The following is an 11,139-nucleotide window of genomic DNA, read 5'->3' as shown; positions in this document are numbered from 1 at the left end:
AGCCTTGGGACTTTCACTTGGCCGTTCCCCACAGTCTCGCTTCAGCTCGCAAAGACCCAGTGCTGCACATCTGGAGTGCTCACGATCTGCAAGGCTTATGCTTCGCAGTTCAGTTGAATTTATTTTACTTCCTTTCTTTTTGAAGATGCGGAGGGCGGGAGCGTTGTACAGTGTTACACAGCTCCACCAAAACTGAGGCGTTCTCCGTTTACCTCATAAGGCCATCACAATTCAGAAGAGTCTCACCCAAAATTCTGGAAGACACAAGGACCACTCCAGAGTTAGACACAGATGTGAACCAGAGAAACAGACTCTTTGCAAGCCCCACTCTTATCTTACTAGCCAGTCACAGCTACATCTTTTTCTGTTAAATATACAGTGCAAGTACATGTGTTGATCTTCAGGGTATTGCCCCTCATCTAAGGGCATAAGCAGTATTACTGTGTTAGGTCTCTATGCACATGTCGCTTTTTCCTGGATCAGGCTTGTTGATAACATTTAAGGTTTACTTGCAGTTTAAAGGTTAGGAGCCATGAAGGCAAGCAGAGGAAGTGCATCTGTTTTGTTTCACTTTCCCAGTCTATATCCACACAGGATAAGACACATTTCTCCTCTTGTTATGAAGATCTATCAAAATTAAAAGCCAAGTAAGAAGCCACTGCAGGAGGCTGTTGGTTATCCTACTCTTCTTTGCAAGACATAGCAAGAGAGCTCAGTGATATGCAGGGCAGCACAACTTCCCGAGACTCTGCTGTTCCATTGCTGCAACCATTACAAGCAAGGACTCTTAGGTAATTCCCAAACTAAAGTCAGATGCACCTGTACTGAATCAACTAAGCAGAAAGTCACTGCAGAAAGCAATTTTGGCCAGACTAAACAAGCAACCTTTACTCTGGCCCTAAAGCCACCTTGCATAGGCAGGGCTCAAAGTGTCCATCTTATCTAGTGAATGCACACAAAGTGTTGACAAGGCACCCTGACTTTCTACTTCTAGACGACAATCAGCTACTAGCTTAGGAGCAAAAAACAGCTTTATGTAGAAGAACATTTAAAAGTGGGTTTTAAATAAGACTGTCTGAAGAAAGAAAGATATTTCAGGAAGCAAGATGTTTTCCTTCTGAAAACTGAGTGATAAAGACAAGGACTAGCATCAAGCTATCTGCTGCCACTCCCAATCTGTTTTCATTTCAGGCACCACTACAGCCAGCACTAGCGAGGGTTTACCTGGACCTTTGCCAGTTCCAGCTGATTAGGGATTTTTTTCTTAAGTACAGAGCATATAATAACCAGCTGGCAGCTTCCTGGCTAATTGTCTCTATGACACAGCTTTCTTGGTTTTGCAATGCTGCCTAATTGTTTTCTCACTTAAAATGAGATTACAAAAAAAATAAAATGGCATCAAGACATCAAGCACTGACCATGTGCTATAACTGATGGACTATTTGCAAGTGGGGAAACTCCAAAGGGCAACTCATCCTAGTAAGACCAGGCCCAGCTCACAAATATGAAGAGCTAACTGCATAAAAAGATACCTCAAATGGACAGTGTGAACTACAGCGGTTCTCTTAACTGCCTACTACCTTCTGCTTTTGCAGAGCTTTTGTTTATATTGGGGGGGGGGGTTAGGATAAACCTTCCAGATAAGATGCCAGATGAAGCTTCTCAGGAATGACTGCGGCTTGTCCATAGTCACAGACAACTGAGTCAATTTGCAGCGGCGGGGAGAGAAGGGAGTCTCCCTGCCCAATCCCTTGCACCAGTTCTGGCATACACTGGGCTCTTCACTGAGCAGCTTCAACTCACTAACCTACACACAGGGCTCTTTGAGCCAGCTTTCCGCTTGCCTCGTTTAACTGGCAATGTGGTAGCGCTGAGTGCCGCAGCCGACACAGGATAGACAGGGCAGGACCTCCTCCTTTAGTTATTTCAGCTCACTTTAACTGGAAGCCAGACTAGCAGATAATGGGACACTGTCTGCAAGATGCAGATGTTTCCTCTCACAGGCTCTGAGGTCTCATACCAGAAGCCTGTGGAAATTGTTAAACCAGGACAACAATTTGTCACAATACAGGTATACAGGGAAGCCTTTCCAGAGGCCTTCCCTTCCTGGAAGCAAGGGAACTTCTGGCATACAGAATTGGGCTGGTTATCCAAGAACTTGTTTTTAGCCCCAGTATCTGCGTGGCATGCACTGCGTGCATGAAGACAGCGAAGAGGAAGAGCCCACCCTTCCTAGGTCCGGAAAGCTGCTGGTAGCTGACAGCTGAGTGAGGGACTATCCTGCAGCTCAACACATGAGTCATTTTTCAGGGGCTGGTGTCCAGGAGCACTGCCTCCACTTCCAACCAGTCCGACTGGGCTGGCATCTGAGCTCAGCTGGCTCCAGAAAGCTTGATGCTTGGTTTGTCATGCCTAAGGCACACAAATTCCTTCCACGGCTGCCTCACCCTCCGCGTGCTAAATTCGCTGCTTTGCATAAGCAACACACATGAGACATCTTTATTTGGCAATCTCGGGAGACCTGCCAGAGGCCCCTGCAGGCTCTGGTTTTGCAGCCCGCCTGAGCCAGCTCTGCGGGAGAAGTGCTCTCATCACAAAAAGAGGCATTTTCTGCAACGGTACGACTTTTGGAACACTTCACATTTCCACTCTAACTGCACCAAGCTGTCGGAGAGGAAGTAAAAGAAAGCCACAAATTACAGCCTGGCAGCCTTGGGAAGAACCTTGAACACTTTTGAAGTTCATTCCAACCCAAGCAGAAGCAACCTCCCAGGGACTCATCAAAAGTTCACTTGGGGGTCCTGGCTGAATGAGATAGAGATTCCCCACTGCACGCCAAATTCTCTGCCCTCTTCCTTGCCATTAACATAACACAGAGAAATAATTCCGGCTATGACATACTTCTCAAAGCGGGAAGCATTATAACATTTTCCAAACGGGAACGCGAAGAAGGCGATGCAGCAGCTCATCTGGCCTGCAGCAGACGCTGCAGCAGAAGCCACATCCAAGGGCAAAGCTGCAGGCCGAGAGCTCGCTGCTGACGCCAGAAGGGAACAGGCCAGGTGGAACGGCAGGCCCCCCCCTCCTTGCACTAGCCCTGGTGCTCATCAGCCCCTGTGCTGGGCTGATTCAGCTTCCTAACACAGTGAAAAACCCTGACCCAGAGAAACAGATGGTTCTTTACTGGATTAGCGAACTGAATCAGCTCAGGGCAGCAGAGCGCAGGGTGCACCGGAGCAGCACACGATGAGCAAGCAGGGCTGTGGGAGAAACAACCCTGCATTTCTCCTAACCTCCCCTTGCATTGGCAGAAACAGCTACACAGTCTACCCAGCCTGGGTGACGATCTGGCTTTAGGAGCGATTTGTTCTTTCCCAGGCAGTTTTTAACCTGGATCCACTTTGCCACACACCTGCCACACCTTGTGCCAGCACAGGGTGAAAGCAGTCAAGAACCATCCACTTCTGGTGACTGTGCCACAGCAGAGCACTTGGTCAATGCCAGTGTGATCCCCAGCGCAGAGTCCTCTTTCCAGGATATTTTGCTTCCCGCCTTCAGCTCTGCAGCAACTGGATTACCAAAGGGGTCATATCACGTGCACTGGATTTTCCAAACAAAGCATGAATACAGCCTCAAATCACAGCAGCTAATGCTGTTCTCATTTCAGTATTTACTTTGTCAGCTGTTACAAGGTTTCTTCAGCATTTAGGTACAATTTACTCAGATTAATCCCCTATTCCAAGGCAGGATATATCCAAGGCACTGTTAGCTTTCCAACCGAAGAGATCAACCACAAGGAGACTCAGGAAGAGCAGCAGCTGTAAATGTTTTGCCCTCATGAACTAGGATTTCTGATCAGTGCTAGCAGGACCCGAAGAACAAGAGAGTCAAAAGAAAGGAGATGGTTCCCCTTAAATACAGAAGAATCAACAGTTCAGCATCAACTTGTAAAGCCCTTGCATTAAAGGACATACACAAAGATGCAGATTCCCATTTCTGCTCTCATTGTATCTGTTTGCCAGAGTTGTGGCTGTAAGAAAGAAGAGGGACAAAGCTCTTCTATTGGCATGTAACAATCTTTGAAGGAGAAACAGCTTTCTTTTTATAGATGGAAAAGAGGATTAAGTCGTAGGTTTGTAAATCCTCCTTTTTTTCCCTTAAAAGCCTTAGAAATATACATCTAGGTTACCCAGGAAGAAAATACAGGTAAATGAATAATGGAGTTAAAAATATATATCACAGATTCCAAGAAAATAAAATCTGACTAACCAAGCAAAAGAGGAGGGAGATTTTGGGATACCTTTGGTTCCATTCACACTGCAACAGAGAAAATGCATCTCCCCAAGAAAGCCCAGGGAACGGCACCCCTGTTCTTTCCTAGCTTGTCCATTAAGACTGAAAGCAGGTAATTCAGTAACTCAGGCTGTGTACCGGAAGCTAAGACCCTCTCCAGCAAGAGGAGCAGGCTCGACAAAGAGCCGTGAAAGAGGCAGGTGAACAGAAGAGCGCACTAATCTGTTCCTGCCCATCTCTGACTCTCCCTCCATCAGTCACATTCTGCTGTTGCATTGAAGCTCACCATGGTTTTCTAGAGCAGCCAGGTCTTTGTAGGCTCATCCATCCCATAAAACAGCCACTTTTCGGCAGCTCTGTCAAAAAACAAAAACAAAAAACCCACCTGTAGAAACTATCCCAGCCCATTTCTAAGAGCTAGCCCCTCTCGGGAAGGATAGCACTGCAAAAATCAAGTCAGTTCCTAGTCTGGGTCTTCGAAGCTCAAGGGGGAAAATTACCCATGCTGTTCACGGCTTCCACCTGCCGGCCCAGCCGTTGAGAGGAAATACCTAGCCATGGCTGCCGCGCTCTGCGTGCCCCAGCCCCGCGAGGCGGGCGGCCTCACTGGGCATAAGCTGGCAGTCTCACTGTGCGTGCCGCTGGCTGGTGCTGAGGCACATGACCTGCAACCGCTGATCTGTCGGCTTCCCAAAGAAGGCATTTGCAGGGTATTTTGCATATACCCCAGAGAATACTCTGCCAAGTAGGGCATGCATTTCCCACAGCAAATGCAAAAGAATATGCCCAGGCCTTGCCATTAACTCAGATGAGGATTTCTAGTGCTCCGACAGCACATGGTGGGACCCTGTGTGGGCAGGATATCTCTTTCACTGCATTTTGTGTGGAGTGCAAGGAGAGGAGAACACCTTCCCTTCACAGAGCCCCTGTGCAGAGTGAGCATTACCTCCGTAACAGCTCTGCCCTCAGGGAACAAAACTGAATATTGCTTGGGTGAGACAGAGCAAAGTCCAAAGTTCCTCTCTTCTGTATTTTCCCCTCTCTCTAAAGTAAAATGCAGCATATTTCCCTCATCATCCACCTTCTCCTTTACCTGTTCGCTGCCTTTGGGCTTGGCTCTGCTCTCAACAAAGAGCCCACAGCTTCCACTGCCACTACTTTTATGCTGTTGTTACTGCCAGCCAGAAATGGACAAGAATTGCTTGCCAAAATTAAAATACTTCTACAAAATATGGGGCTGAGTTCCTTTTATTTACTTTCTGCTTTGCTGTTTTTCAAGGATTATATTTTGAAGTTGTAAAGGCTTTTTCAGCAGTGCAGGCTATTTAAATTCACTCCTTTTACAGCACAGTGAAAATCTGCTTTGATACAATTCAGCTCAAGCGGAAGTGATTATATAATCACATGACTCCAGGAGCTAAGACTTTAAGAAAAAGCACAAAGTATTACTGTATAGGCTTTGCAGGGAAACTGAAAGAATTGGCACAGGACAAAAAACTGCAGTGGATTGTGCAAGGAACAGGACTCACAACACAACAATCACCTCTGATTTTATTCATACAATTTCTTCTGCTACTGATGCTGTTGAAATTTTTTATTTCCCTTCCCTTAATATCTGAACTGAAAGGGAAGACACGGAAGGAAACCTGTTGTTTGGGGAAGAGGACACAAAACAAGAGCTTGGAAGGGAAGTAAAAGCCCTAATACACTGTACTCTTSTATACTGAAATTCAGACAGGCAAACAGAGTGTTTGCTGGTGCATAGAAAAAGGAATGGGAATAGATCAGGGCAATCATATTGTCTGAGATCTTAATAAGCCCCAGAAAGCAGGCAGGAATCGCATACATGAATTTCTGCTTGCTTGCTTTCCAGTTTTTATGCAGTCACAAAGTCTGCAGGCACTTCTTTAGATCAGGGCTGAAGAGGAGGCATAAACTCAGGAGGTATCAGCAGAGCCAAGCAGCCCCTCTTTACATAACGCTGTTGTGTCATCTGCACACTCRCAGTCAAGGACCTTTAATCCAGGCATTGAAATCAGAGGCTTATGACAGAGGCTGAACTGCTGATGGCCAAAATTGGCCCAAGTTTGGATTAATCAAAGTCACGAGGGTAAAATGGGGGAAGTGGTGAGTCCAGCTACTGTTGCTTCTCCTGAAAGGTCTTTCATCATCTTATGTTGCATGCATTCACCAGTGACACATAACCCACACTAGTCGTATGCATCTGAACAGTTAACCTCAGCACTCTGGTAAGATATGCTAAAAATACAGAGTATCTGTCAGACATTCAGTCTCCCTCTTCTATCGTCTCATCTAAATCCGGGTTTCTAACCAGAGAATTCTGTCTCAGATTTTACAGCCAGTTTTTCTTTCTCTTTCGAAGTACAGAAACACTGCTCTGCTCTGCTCACTGTTGTCTTGGGTCTCTAGAAAAATGGTTGAGAACAAGTTGCCCACTGCAATGTTCATACTTGCTTGTTCTAAGTCTGCTGGATAGATCCCAGATCAAAGTTCCTGGTCTTTTTTTACTTTTTCTTCACCTTTCAGTTCTGCAGGGCAAAAATGTTTGCCAGCCTAGAAAGAAAAAACAGCTGGACTGCAGCACAAGTAAGGCAGACAGCTATAATTCAGCACCTTTGAATTTCACAGGAAAAAGGCACAAGAATTCAGCAGTATGTTGTGGGTTTGCCTGCTAGCAACCTTTCCTTTTGTGTCCTTCCCACAGTTCATCTGACAGTGACTTGGAAAAAGTCTGAGCATCCCCCTGTAACAGCGAATGCAGAATGTGATAGAGATGTTTTATGGATTCCATGGGCAGTCCTATGACTAATGAAATAATGCTAATCCATGGCCTGTTTTTCCATGGTTATCACAGTTCTCATGATTATCACATAATGTGTATCTTTGAGACTCGCTCTTCGCTTCTTCCCAGAAGTGAATCAATTCAATAAGGACTTATTTTAACTCTCAATTTGTGAATCACAGACCTCAGAAAAGTCAGCACTGTAGACCGACGCAAGCTCAGCTGTAGTCAGGAAATAGCTAGATCGAAACTCACCATTCTGCCGGGTTTTAACGTTATAACAAGTGCCAGAGAAGAAACAAAACCCCTCTTATCCTTCCTTGGGCAAGGACAGAGAGGCGTAGGAGTTACGTTCCCAACCCTGGGCACTGTGACCCAGCCAGCTGCAGAACAAAAGCATGGCCTAGCTAAAGGGAAAGAGAAAAATGCAAGAAACTGCTATGCAAAGACCTGTTGGTATAATTCGTGGCTTAACATACTAGGCCAAATACACCACTTGTGAAACTACAGAGAGCAAATGACCAGGAACTTCTCAGGATCCTGGTCCCAGACTAGTGAAAAAGAGTCCCCTCATTTCCAGTTCTTTTCATCAGACCACACTGCAGCTGCCCTTTAAAACTTGTCCAACAGCTGCTTTCCCTCAGGTTGTATTTCGTTGTTCAGCTGCAGCTGATCTCTTTCTGTGCTCATTTGATTGCACAAGGTTCAGAGACATGTTCTGCCCTTGCTAACAGGTCTGCAAATGAGAGTTAATTAACCCCGAGAGATTTGGAAACTGTTTTACCGTAAAAATGAGGAGTATCAGATTTGAGCTGCTCCTGTTTCACAGGGGAGCTCAGAAAGCAAACAGTTTTTGTTCTTGTTTGGTGTTTCTGATACTGCCTGGGGCAGTCAAAGATATGTGGGATGTTTCAGTGACTTCTAGCAAAAACATCTATATTTTCCCATAATCTTTTTCTAGCTTGCTCTGAACAGCCAGCTCAATGACAGCCTCCCCTAGTAGTAGGTTGAATTGTTCTCCTGAGGCATTCAAGGACTGTAAGGTAGTGCTGTTTCCTCCTACAGGCATCCGAAACTGGGAATGATCTCCAAGGTGGACCTGGTCCTTTTCTCTCTTTGAGACCGGTGACCTATGGCTTTTACACCGGGAGAGTCCTGCCCGGCATCACAATTGATCTCTCCTTCCACAACACAACTTTCAAATGAGAGACCCACCACCTTCAGTGCTGCTAAGGTGGGGAACCATGTTTCCTCCTTGCAGGCTGTCAGGGTGCAGCAGTGCCATTTGCTGGAGCTAGATCTTCCAGAGGTCCAGCTACAGGGCTTGGATGACCTTATGGATGTCCTGGTCAAGTCCCTTGACTTCTGGGCATATACTGGTTCTCTGTTCTTTATCTGCCTTTATTTCAGTTTCTTTATTTGAAAGACCCTTTGCCACTGTGAGCAAAGCTTCAGAGGCCTTGGTACCCTTATTGTGTGTTAAGTAGCAAGGATTTGGTTATCACAAAGCCAGACAAGGTTTCCAGGCAGAGGCATTATCTTCCTTTTGTAAGCAGACCGACAAGGCTAGAGCATGACTACTAGGAGACTGTCAAAAGCCACTGTCTGCCCTTATGCAAACAGTGGCTGAGCAAACAGGGTGAGTTCAGATCCTTCAGCCAGTGGCTGGGGAATCTCAAACCTTAACGTTTTTTCAGAATAGGATGAATATGAATAGGATATCCATCAGGACAGGATTAATTTAGGCTTCTGTGGGTCTATGATGATGTTCAGAATTATAAAATACGTTTCCCATTCTCTTCACTTTTTGCTGTTTGTGACCCCTTCCAGGAACCACCAGGCTTCACCAGCAGGCTGGACTGGTGAGAGCAAGGATGGGGTTTTACCCTTAGTTTTAGCTGATCTAAGCCTGAACTAATGCTGCAAGGGACTACCCTGCTGTCTCTTGCTCCCTAGCCATGTGCTCCCGCCATTTCCCTTACATCAGGTCTAGTAACAGTGTGGCCCTGAAAGAATCTGATCAGCCCCCGATCCAACTAGAAACTCGCTCTGCAAAGGAAAAACAATAAAAGTTAAGTTTCCAGGCTCATACTGCTGGAAGTGACACAAAGGAAGGGAGAGGAAACATGTGCCAAGGGCAGGAAGAGAGGACAGTACAGTCTCTTCTGTCACCCTGCCTTAGGTTTTCTTAAGCAAGTCATGAAATTATTGCAGGGCAAGAGAAAAGGATGGGAAGCAAACAGCAGATATTAGAGCAAGGAAATAAGCCACATTAATAACCTTATTGGTGGGAGCACTCAGCTTAATGACCCTCTTCTAGTCTAAGGTTTCTATCATAAATGCTAGTCTATGCATCTGAGGATCACAGTCACTGTGTATTACCCCAGGAATTCGTGTTTGGTTTATTAGTCATGACAGCCTCCAAGTTTCCTTCAGTCTCTTTTCTTCTCCTATCCTGTGAGCATGGTCTATATTTTCAGTTCCTAAATGTACCACCTTCCATTTGGCTTTTCTGAAATGCTCATCAGTTTGTTGCTCCTCCCTGGAATTATAAATTGAAAGTCTGAGGGACCCGTCATCTTCTTTATTTTCACTCTTACAATCCATTCAGCATCTGCAAACTTTCTGAGCAATGATCTCATGTTTTCTTCCAAGTCATCAATAACAATATAAGATAGTTTGGGGAGAGAACAAAGTCCTTTCTGACCCTATTGGCAAAATATCTATTTCACGTTGACTTTCCAATAACAATTATATACTTCAGTTATAAACTCCTTGAGGCAGAGACTACTCTTGACCAGAGAAAGACGTCTGTAATGTCAGTAGAGTAAGAGCCTACGTGGCTGACAATTTTGTAGCTTAGTGTAATGGAGGTACATCACACAAAATAACATCACACAAAATCACGCAGTCTCACAAATATCTTGACACCAAGGATTTGGCTAATACGTTAATAAGTCATTGTAGCCAGAAATTATTTTGATATTCATGAGACCATCTGATGATATTGTCTATGAAGAGCAGCAGAGGCGGATGCCCTACACGCAGTGCATCCCCAGCACGTGCTGTGGCACGTGCCTGTGCCCCTAGCATCACAGCACCACCGGGAGTCTTAAGAGGAGTTAGTAGTTAACCTGCCATGTACCAAAACTAAGGCTTTTATTTTCGCAGAGCAGGCTTCAGAGAAGCATAGGGAAAGCTTCAGGCTACTTATAAATCCAGTCACAAACACGACCCTGCACTGCTATGGAAACGTCCTGAGCAAAGCCCAGCAGGCAACACTGCAGAATAGCTCAGCGCGTACTGGGTGCTGAGTGCCCCCAAGCCCTAGCCTGCGGGGTCACCCTGGGGTTTTCTTGCTGCTGCATTCTCCTACATAAAAGGCCTCGTTTGGCCGTCTGTGGTTCTGACTTCCTTCTTTCGGAGGGGAGAAATTTGAATTACTTCTGTACCGCTAAGTCATGTTTTTGCAAACATTTCTTCCCCTGCTAAGGGAATGAAATTAAAAGTGGATAGCTGGTTAACTGGTGCTCTTTAAAACAAACAAGTCCTTTTTGTGGGAGTTTCTCTTTATATGCAGAATAGTTAGAAAGAAAACCCTGCTATTAGCTTGGGCCAATCTCTCAACCATAAACATCAGGCAAAGCACAGAAAAGAAAGAATTATTCTATTTAGTTGGTCCTAAATAGAGTTTTCTGTCTTGGTGTGTTGTGAGTGGGATGCTTAGACAGGGAGTTATCTGCATTTGGCATTCAGCCTTCCTGTTTGTCTTGAGAATAGGGGGAGGCAGATTTCACCCAGCTGACGATGTTATCAAACTTACTAAGATATTGGCAGGCACCTTAATTGCATTTTTGCAGTTCAGTGCAGCTGCAAAGCCAGTGGCACCAGTAGAAGCATGCTTGCAGTCTGTGCTGTGATCCACCCTCTCTTGCCCAGCTTTTTTCTGTGTCACAGACTTAAAAAGACAAAACGAAAAGCTCACGACTTCCAACCCAATTCTCTTAAGGAAGCACTAGAATGGAAGCACAAGGTTTAAAGCG

The sequence above is a fragment of the Apteryx rowi genome, unplaced genomic scaffold (assembly GCF_003343035.1).
Source record: "Apteryx rowi isolate R43461 unplaced genomic scaffold, aptRow1 scaffold_320, whole genome shotgun sequence".
In the NCBI taxonomy this organism is placed as follows: domain Eukaryota; kingdom Metazoa; phylum Chordata; class Aves; order Apterygiformes; family Apterygidae; genus Apteryx; species Apteryx rowi.
Note: the sequence above shows the minus strand (reverse complement) of the source record.